Here is an 11,281-nt window from a genome sequence, read left to right on the forward strand (position 1 = left end):
CATTTATCACACCGAGGAGCTTATCAGCATCCCTTAATGCTATACCCAAAGCCCCCACACTTAATAGATTGAAGGGGCGTGGAGATAGCGAATCAACCCGGTGAATAAGCGGCCACACCTCGATCTCTGTCGGACGAGTTATTCCAGCGAAAGTAACAATGACTAATTCTGTGGGGATCTTCTTGTTCTCAGATGAACGAGAGAAATGAATTACGGACACGGGTCCGGTGACAGAAAACATTTCTAAAATATCTAAAGCAGGAAGGTGCGAGTCGACTTCACGAACTAGTCCTTTAACACAAGCTAAGTGCGCACAAACTAGGAGCTCATCGCATGTGAAGCAAACGCTCTACATTTCTGAAGGCCAGTAATACAAGCCTTGTGAGGCGAATAGCATAGAATGCCGCCGCGACCAAACTTCCCTACTTCGGTGATCAATTGGTAGTGCGCTCTCACCGTCTGACGTTTTTGCTGAATGAATATGGGCTTTTTCATTCGTATTGACTTTCTTTGGACGGTACCAGGGCCACAGTAACATTGGTTGGTCCGCTGCCCAAGAGTAGTTCATTGGAATAGTAAGGACGTGCTGGAGAAGCCGACCAGGCAATGGTTGGCTGGCCAAGAAAAGAAACAGACCTCACTCTGGTTTGTCTAGGTCAATCACCGCCCTATATCCAGCCGCTCCTCGAGAGGGTTCACCAAGGCTCCAGGAAGGGGCCTCTCTAGTGAAACGGTTAGCAGAGTCGCACAGCGAAGATCCGTCGGAGAACCAGATAGCCTAGTGACCAAGAAGTACTTCCTCGCTTCCGAATGCAATGGAGCATCAAACGAATTCTTCATCTTCTAAATTGGAGCATACACTCCACTACGTTATGGATTTCCTTCGCTATTCTTGTTGTGAGCTCCCGCTGTCATCGTAACAGGTACGGCCACTACATGTTTTTCTTGGGATTGTCGATGTGGTGTTTCAAAAATGCTGCCCGGCAATCCCCTTGTATTGCCTGTATTATGTTGTTTTACAGAACAAAAATACGAACGAATGTGACTTCCGTTCTTTTTCTGTGCTTACTTTTTTTGATTCCTACATTTGGCGGCTCCTATTTTATTTTCGTGTAATCTCGAGTAGCCTGGAGCAGGGCGAAGGCTAGTGACGCGTCAGCACACGACTCTTGCTGCTTTCCTCCACTGTTGTAGAAATTGTAAACAAAAAGCCTAACTACGGCTTAGACGCAGGTTCCTATGCATTACTAAGATGCAGCAATGAAAGGCGTCTTGTTCATTTTGAACACAACTTAATAATTTCAAACGCCTAACTAACAATTTTCTTAGCAATTTAGTGTCTCGGCGAAACCGAAGTTTATTGGGTTCGTCATCAGAGTACAGGTTTTATTCAGGGATAACACGCATATGGAGGAGATGGAAATTCAAGACGATGAGCAAATCGAGAACAAGATCGAAGCAGGAGCCGACGTTCCGGCCAGTTTTGGCAGCCATATGCCGGTGCAGAATCATATTCCGTATATATATATATATATATATAAACGAGAAGAAAGGGGGTTAACCGAGGGACCCGATAATTATTAGTCATATAATGAGAAGCCAACAAACACTGACACCAAGTACAACATGGGGGAATTTGCATGTGCTTGATAAATGAAATAAAGTAATGATAAATTAATGGAAATTAAAGTGGATGAAAAAACAACTTGCCGCAGGTGGGAACCGAACCCACAACCTTCGCATGTCGCGTGCGATGCTCTACCAATTGAGCTACCGCGGCGGCGTTTCCCCATCCACTTTCTTGGGTATTTATGTGTACTAGTAGAACCCTGGGAGTGTTAGCCAGCGCCCCCACTCACAGACCTTGGCGGCGGACGTGGAACGTCTTTTTTGCCGCAGGCGTCACGAGAACGTGATCTTTTTCGGGTGAAGGCAACTGGTCAATAAACCCACATATGCTACCTGAAGGCATCAATGTTGCCGGATTCGAGACCCTCGTTATGTAATAAACGAGAAGAAAGGGGGTTAACCGAGGGACCCGATAATTATTAGTCATATAATGAGAAGCCAACAAACACTGACACCAAGTACAACATGGGGGAATTTGCATGTGCTTGATAAATGAAATAAAGTAATGATAAATTAATGGAAATTAAAGTGGATGAAAAAACAACTTGCCGCAGGTGGGAACCGAACCCACAACCATCTCGTTTATTACATAACGAGGGTCTCGAATCCGGCAACATTGATGCCTTCAGGTAGCATATGTGGGTTTATTGACCAGTTGCCTTCACCCGAAAAAGATCACGTTCTCGTGACGCCTGCGGCAAAAAAGACGTTCCACGTCCGCCGCCAAGGTCTGTGAGTGGGGGCGCTGGCTAACACTCCCAGGGTTCTTCTAGTACACATAAATACCCAAGAAAGTGGATGGGGAAACGCCGCCGCGGTAGCTCAATTGGTAGAGCATCGCACGCGACATGCGAAGGTTGTGGGTTCGGTTCCCACCTGCGGCAAGTTGTTTTTTCATCCACTTTAATTTCCATTAATTTATCATTACTTTATTTCATTTATCAAGCACATGCAAATTCCCCCATGTTGTACTTGGTGTCAGTGTTTGTTGGCTTCTCATTATATGACTATATATACATATATATATATATATATATATATATATATATATATATATATATATATAAGTCTGTGTGTGTGTGTGTATATCCGCGTGATCCTTGGCATGCTGCGAATGTGAGGGGCCTTTGCGCCGATAAAGCCCAAGCGGTCCCAATGTGTTCAACCTTTGCATTTTTCTGTATTGTAGTCTATGCCTGTGTGAAATGCATGGACTAATGACGGAAAATATTTGTCGCCCAGCCAAAAGATAATACAAAATGACTGCTGTCGACTAATATAAAACTCAATAAATAAGAAGGTTTAGTGTTGTAAGGTTAACTTTAAATGATCAAACGTGCTTTCCGTAAAATTTCTGTAAAAACATTGTTGTTTTATTACTGAACTCATGATAAGTAATTCTAACTTCAAATTAAATTATGGGTTCTTACGTGATAAAACCAATTCCTGTTTATGAGGCAAGCCGTTGTGGAGGACTCCGGAAATTTGGACCACCTGGGTTTCTTTACCGTGCACCTAAATCTATGTACACGGGTCTTTTCGCCCCCATTGGAATGCGGCCGCCGTGGCTGCGATTCGATCCCGCGACCTCGTTCTCAGCAGCCTAACACCATAGCCACTGAGCAACCACGGCGGGTACATAACTAATTCTAACAATAGGAGCATATCCAAAAACATCAGTCGTAGAGTGGCCAAACATTCATGTCTAGAACACATTGAAACGAATAGTCTCGCGTCGTACTCAAAAAGCACGTTCACATTTTTTCACAGTAATTAGTATGTCAGTTTACTTGGCAGCACCGCCGACGCGGTTGCGTTACTTCTATAGCGGAGTTGCAATAATTCTCGGGGTGAATGGTTCGCATTTATTTAAAGTGGGCCATAGCGTATAAGTTTCTCTCTTAGAATTGTCGTGGGCAAAATTATAGGTCTCGAGGAACATATAAAGCGCTTTGACAAGTGTGCTCTGCTGTAATATTTGATTCCAAGCCGTGGTCAAAACGTAAAGCTACCGAGTCGTGTGGGCGTGCCACAGCATGCTGTAACACTACCAGAGGTGACGCAGTAATTTCCTGGACATATTTTCACATTGTAAACTTTGGGTGCCTACAACGCAATAACGACAATATATATTGCAAGCACGTAGCTATTAGCGAGGCCACCTTCAAGTAGGAGTGCAAATTTATGGACTCCGAAATAAAGACAAACAAATCCACATAAGGCAAAAACATCAAGTTGTAACTTTCTGGCTTCCTGTTAGCAACTGCAATTGGCACCATGCACTACTAGTCATGCAAGGAATTATTCAAATTATTATGGTAATGGAAAATTTCACTTGTTTTCTTGAATAACGAGAGCTTACCTTGAGGCACTTACTGTGGCACGGTTCATGGCATCACTGTATATGTCACCTGCTGCTTTTTTTTCTAATGCAGCCGGTGTTAGAAGAAATGGATCGCATTCGTATTATCATTCCTTAGACATGGATACGTCGAATCACTGGATGCCGTTATTTCTCGCTATATAAAATGTACATACGGCAATTCACACATCGACATGATCTCCGTATACATACCATACATTTTACTGCGCCAAGTCGAAATTCTTCTGACATTTTTAGGTCTGTGTAAAACGCCGAACTCTGTGGGCGAAAGGAAATTTTACAAACCTCAGTAATAATCACACTGTCGAGTGTAGACAATGAGCGTTAAAATTCGTTAGAGAGTGCTGAGTACATATTCCAGAGCTGCCCGAGAGTACTGCCGATACTTGATTGGTAATGTTTATTTATCGATCGAGTGACAACGGTTTAACAGCACAACGGCAACTTCCCTAGGTTATAGCTTTAATCATGCTGCTATTTTACTTCTATTTACTGTTTTTCATACATGAATGGAAACTGTATACCTGCTTGTTATTTGCACTTGAATGTCTGTTTATAACGTATGTTTTTAGTACATGATAACATTGCTTTCTAATTTCTTTCTGCTTAATATCTATGCAACCAAAATAAATTTCAAATAAAAAGCACTTATCAGTAGTTAAAAGAAAAAGAACACACAGAGCACTGTTTGTTGAAAAAGGACATAAATTGCGTGATTTTGTGCATGTAAATTAGACGAATTCTGTTTAGTGATCGGAATCGCGCATACTTCCTTCAAAATTTACACGGTACTCTTCAGTCATATATTGTAGTGCTAGACTCACGAAACATTTAGCGCTGCATGGATGTGCTTATTCATACCGTATTTTAGACAGCAGCCGATACACATTCAATCATCTGAAATAAAAGAAATAATATCCATTCTAGTTCACATTGACAATAAGGAAGACCTTCGTCATACATAAGGAGGGTTAATCGGGGGCCCAATTTTTGATGAAAATGTTATACGAAGCCAACAAACAAAGACACCAAAGACAACACGGGGGACATTACTTGTACTTACTAATTATATTGAAGGCATTATTAATTTAAGGAACTCAAATTGGATTACAAAACAACGTGTCACAGGTCGGGAACGATCCCACGTCTCCGTATGGCCGGTGCGATCCTCTAACCAATTGAGCTTGGGCGAAGACGTCTTCCCATCCCCTTTCAGGGGTATCTATGTGCTACTGCTTCAACTAACTATGGGAGTGTTAGCCAGCGCCACCACTTACAATCTTGGCAGAGGTTGTGTAGTATCCTTACTGCCACAGGCGTCACGAGTACGGGAACTGTTTGTGGGGAAGGCAACTGGTTAATAAACCCACACATGCTATACCTGAAGGCATCAATGTATGTGGATTCTAGACCATTTTGGTGTAATCAATGAGAATAAAGGAGGTCAGTGGTGGGACCTGACTTTTGTTAATCATATCAGACATCGTTTTCTTAGAGACATCAAACAAGATGTTCGAGTCAGGATAGGAGGTTTATCAATTAGGTGAATCTATAAACTTGTCCAACGATAAAAGAAAATTTCGGAATAAGACTGGTTTTTGTGAAGTGGCTGAAACCAAGACGGTAAGGCATAGTTTGTTATTATAAAGGGTAGATCACATTGGTTAACAAAATACTACCTACAACTGAAACCGAGTGCAGACTCAGTAAAAAGGCATTAAGAAATTTTAACATAGGCGATTGGGTTTGTACATGAACTTTTTTGAGAAACACGCGTCATTGAGGTACACAATGCTTATATTTGCAGTCAAGAGTTCAACGAAAGTTCTTCTGGTCAGGTAACATGATGATGAAGAAATTGCGGTCACTGACCAAGTAAGGCTACCTTGACTTGGTCAGAGACCACAATTTTCTCATCACAATGCTTATCTTTGTTTATAGTGCAGTTTCATGCCGGCCCACACCAGATGTGTGAAAACCAACACTGCGTGTACGTATGAAACACCTATAAATTGGAGGATGCAGACGCAGAATATGCACATCGTGTTCACAATAACAGTTGCGTTGCAAGTAGATTATTTTGAATCGTGTAACACACATATTCAAGAGTACATCATTTACCTTTCTACTAGTGGTCATGTTTTATCTAAACATCAGTGTTCTCAAGATGCCCCTCTGTCCACCAGGATAGTGTACTGCATCTCAGATACGCAATGTTGTGGCCAATTACCAAACGTAAACTATAAGAGTGTGGTTTATTGAAATGAACGTGTGGTATGCACATTGCTCTACGTTCTAGACTACAAGTGAATATCAGTGATTCCTATGTATGGACGGTGGTACTTCTATATGTAAGGGGGGGGGGGGGGTTGCACTGACACGTGATAGAAGTTGTGGTTGGACAAGCGTCCGCAAACTTCAGCTCGAATTCACTGAGTAAGAAATTTCATACCTGTAACCTTTTTCCAGTATTTGTTATGCTTCGTCGTCACACAATGACGCAATATTATGCGGTTACGCACTCTTCGGAAACTTGAAAAAGTGCGGGTGACTTCAAGATGGAGCAGCATTCAAGTAAACAAAGCCTGTATATATCTATATTTGGAACAGGCATACGGGTCTATGTTGTTTCATAGCTTCGTGCATAAATGTTCATGGCTGCTACACAATTCAGTTTTATGGCACTGGCATCGCAACATGCATTCCATGTAGCTGGCTGAGTACGAATGAATCAGTGTTCCAGTGCCTTTGCAGAGTGAAGTGCATCCACTGCAGGGCTGCATCCCCACAGTATTTATTAGCACTATTGCGCTTAAACTTCGCGTTTGTGGTGCATGCGCAAATGAGGCCACACTGTGCTGATTAGTATTTTCCATAACCTACTGTCGAATCATGAACACTACCTCAAGTATCGTTCACTTAGTATTTTAGGAACAACACTCCCACATTGCACCTACGAATCAGCAAGACGTATAAATGGACTTGTTACACAAATTTTGTTCGCGCCTGAAAAACGAATCGCCTCCGCTGTATGGTGGTATGTGTAAAAATTGATTATGTAAATCACACGCGTACTGGTAAGATGAGCAAATGTTTACCACAACGTTATTTAGGACCTTTAGGAAGATATGAAATCTTCCGTTATAGGAATGTTGTAAAACAAAGTAAATTCAATGACCTAATTGATGTTTTATGAGCAGACGCCCATCGATGTGTTCCTTTTTATTACGAAATAGAAAATGTATTGTTGGGTTTATGATCGTAGTCATGAAGTGCAGAAGCTACATTACCTTCACTGTTTTGCGTCGTTCAACGCCAGATAAAGATCTTGCTCGGGGCGACTGAAATTATGCTAAATTTAGATGACCAATTATGGTTATCGTAAATTATCTCAAAATTATTTTTCCCGGCAACATTACTTGTAAGGGCGATTTCTTCGACACTACATTGAATATTGGCCACATAGCTGGTGGGTTGTAGGAAATCAGGCTGCAGCTAATATGCCGGATAAACGACAAGCCAAAAAGATTTCATACCGGTTCTAGGAATTCCGCTTGGGTCATATCCTTGGATGTGGTGCGTCGGTGCCATGGAAGAAGTGAGTTTAGCAATGAAACAAATAAGACAACGTCAGCAAATTTGCCCAGGCCGTATAAGTGATGACAATATAAAGCGCCAAATTGTGCACGCCTATGCAAATGTTGAAAGTACAGATAAAGCCTAAGTCATGAACATTACCACAAGAAGATATATTGCGTTGTCTTATTATTGTGATAGCAATTATGTCTCCAAGGGCATGGTTGTTGCCGCTGTGGCCGTCGCTGTCAGAGTCAGCGTCGCCTTGATGCTGTATGCGCGGGTAAAAGTATGCGATGCAAGACGGGCACCGCAGCTCAAACTGGCGCGCGCGAAGGAGGAAGCTGAGAGGAAGCGCGCCGTCTTCCATCGCTCGAACGGCCGTTGGGGGATGGGAGGGCGTGAGGGCAGGAGGCGTGGACGGTGTTGTGCTCCGGCAGCAACTGCGCATTTCGGCACCGGGCCTAAGGGGTACTGACGATCGCGGCTCAATGTCGAGCTCTATGTATGAACGAACGCGGGGAGGCAAACCGGGTAGGAGAGGGGGAGGCATCGCCTCCGCCAACAAGTGCGTATTCTGTAGGCCGCGCGTCGTATCTTAAAACGGATTTGCCAAAGCTTCATGCCTTTCTATGCGCTGTGTTCACGCCGCTCTTGCGTTGAAGCGATAGACCGCACGAAGGTCACTTCGCTCACTGCTGCTGCCGCGTTTGCTCACACCAGTATCTAGCGCTTTGCAACGGGTGTCCGCGCTCATCGAGCGTGATGTGTTCATGTTTGCATGTGCGGTCCGACACCATGCTCGTTATATAAGCGAATGTTTCAAATTTTATACGGCCAATAAAGCTACTGTACTTACTTTGTATAGCTGCGCAATAATTTGCTATTACAATCAATGGTACGCCTTTCGCTGGAAACTGGTACTTTCTTTTTCGCCTGATATTCCAAGAACGATAATAATGTATGGAGCACGTACATGCCGAAATATTGCGGTACGAAAACATTCCCCCCTTCAAAACAGTGTTCAGTAATTAACCATCAGAAATATAATTGGAGCGTCACAGAGCCACCTATTTTCTATGAAAACATCAACACCAAGTGTTCAGGGGCAGCATTCACAAAGCTGTCTCAACGAGAAAGCTATCGCCTACAGCATGGCGAGCAGTGTTCCAAAAATACACGAAAGAAGACAAACCTATCACTGAAACCGATATATCATACGTACCTCCGAAAAGCCGCAAGTACTCGTTCGTCGGTGATACGATCGAAATGGTGGTGCACGTGGAATATTTTGTGCATTTTCGAAAAGGTGGCATAAGTCTAATAATAATACAAATTGTTCGCTGGAAAAGCATTGATACTAGCTTATTCGTGCAACGAAAGCAACAAGTGTAGGAACGTCGATTTCTAATATGATGCGCGCCGTAGTTGGTGACTCCAGAACACGAGAATGAACATCACGAGGGATTTCTTGAGTTTCGTCAGGCGCGCATGTGATCCAAAAAGCAAGAAAAGAAACTAAATTCCCAGGACCACTAAGCACTTCCTATGAGTGGCGAATGCGAAAATGTAAAGATGCAATTCAACACCGCTGAGAGGTCCTTCGAGTTAAGAATTCCTCGAGGGCAAACGAGTGCATTAAGGCGCTTGGCCGACACCTCCTAGAGAGCACAAGGGCCGTGCACTTCGACACATGACGCCGTGCTACCTTGCACGACTGCCACAGAAAGTAATGGAGCGCTGCCGAGTAAGCCGTGGTGATTTTGGCGTAAGCGTATTTTTTTCACGCTGTGATTGGCAATGGAAATTTTGATCCACATAGAATGACGTCATAAAGCAAAGTACACAGGCCAGCAATGTAGCAGGCATTGGTTTCGCCCAGTAGCTAAGACAATCGGCGTCTCAACATGGGTTTGTTGCTTGAAAACTCACCACCAAGAACGTTTCGCCTTTCGAACTTACTCCGTCTTTATCAATAAGTTTTTAGAGATTAGCGAAACACAGCGAGCGCGACGTGGCTATTCTGCGATGTCGCCTCCATTCACGCCACAACTGGCACACTATCGCGCCCAAATGTAATTTTTTTAGCCCGCTTCTCGCCGTCCAGACGCAGTTCGTGAAGTTGCCTTGAAGCTAATTGGAGCTTAGGTCCCGTTTTGCGGCCCGCAACGACAGACGCCGTAGTTTTTTCGCTCAATGTAGCATTTGGCGCTTCCACTTCGAAAAACAATCTCCCGGGTAGAATTGCTCTATGCAGAGTCTGCATGTTGCACGCGTTAGTAGAGAGAGATAAGACACTTGTGATGGCCAATGCCCTCTCGCATCTTCGTTCTCTTTCAATGCGGGCTTGAGCCGACGTGTTGAGCAAACGATCTTTCCTACCTGAATTGGATTTTTTCCAGCGTCGACTCTTTGCACGTGTTGTATACGCGGCAGCCCACCTGCATAAACTGGAAAAGATACGTGGCCAGTACACAGCGCAGGGATCACCTGGAGAATGCCGGTGCTGAATAATGCACGAGAAGTGCCTCCACCTGCCAAATTTATTAAGCTAAAGCATGCATTATAAGTGGCATTTCGTTCCGCTTTTCACATTTGTTTTTTTCGTTGTTATTCGCATAAGACTTATTGTGATAACCTGATTTATATAGGTGTTAAAAATCACCCTTGTTGCAACAAGGATTCTATTCCTGGCATATTACTTTGAGTTGCACTAAGCAACTGACCTAAGAATGATTAATGTAATTGTTAGACAAACTTTTGTAATGGGGACAGCGAGTTTGATAAAAGGATATGGAGCTATTACACTGTTGAACCGTATTCAGCATTATGGAATGTAAGAGGCCATTTTTTAAGAAAGGCTCGGTAAGTAATCAAAACCTAGCTAGTTAGCGAGACACTTTGAATTGCCTGCATCGACCACAAGTTACCGACACGATTATAGCTTTATTGAGCATAATTGTACCAATAAACAGGCTAGACAGAATGTCCGTCGGAGGCACGAAGCATTCTTTCAAATTAATTGCATGCAGAATACCTAGCGGAAGTCAAGCAAAGCATCTGCCCTTCAATGTATCGCTTTGAAGGCACTTATACTACGACCTCGAAACATCTCACAGCCCCAATTCGTTCTCGCCACCTATTGCAGAACAATGGCCACCAATATCTTTATTGAGCGAACGACCATTTAGATCGCAATACGCACCTTGCGCAGCCTCGTTGAGCGGATAATTTTTGCCATTTCCACGAGCTCCTTGTTGCATGTTCGCACGAAGTCTCCGAAAAGGGTCTTTGCCCGCAGCAGGCGAGGTCCCAATGCTGGAGTTTAAAACGTTCGGTAACAAAGAAAAGGAAGCGTGGAATTCGAACGAAACTTATGTTATTGTACAAAATTTCACTTAGCCTCTGTTTGAGTTTTTAAGGCACGCGTTCAAAGAAATGGACGCATGAAATGTGGACGAAATTTTATACTATTTCCTAAACTTCAGGTAAACAATGCTTTAGTTTAAATGGTATGGGACCAAAGAAAAACAAGTATGATATTTGGGCGGAAGCTTATTATAGTCTCTCAATTTCGCTCAAGCAATTCTACAGTTTAAACCTTATGAAATCGTGAAAAGGAAGCATGCAATTTGTACGAAAGTTTACTATATTATCGAAAGGTCCTCTAACCAATGCTATAGCTAAAGCGTT

At 43.2% G+C, this 11,281-nt stretch overlaps 1 long non-coding RNA gene across 1 annotated transcript; it reads right to left on the minus strand.

Annotated features, from left to right (window-relative positions):
• Positions 1-7,548: 7,548 nt before the first annotated feature.
• Positions 7,549-10,863, minus strand: LOC135898151 (uncharacterized). The gene is made up of 3 exons (XR_010563273.1): positions 10,794-10,863; positions 9,971-10,038; positions 7,549-7,578 (listed from the first exon to the last, which is right to left on the minus strand). It is a non-coding gene; the product is annotated as an uncharacterized lncRNA (long non-coding RNA).
• Positions 10,864-11,281: the final 418 nt, after the last annotated feature.

This window comes from Dermacentor albipictus, chromosome 10 (genome assembly GCF_038994185.2).
Source record: "Dermacentor albipictus isolate Rhodes 1998 colony chromosome 10, USDA_Dalb.pri_finalv2, whole genome shotgun sequence".
Lineage (NCBI taxonomy): Eukaryota > Metazoa > Arthropoda > Arachnida > Ixodida > Ixodidae > Dermacentor > Dermacentor albipictus.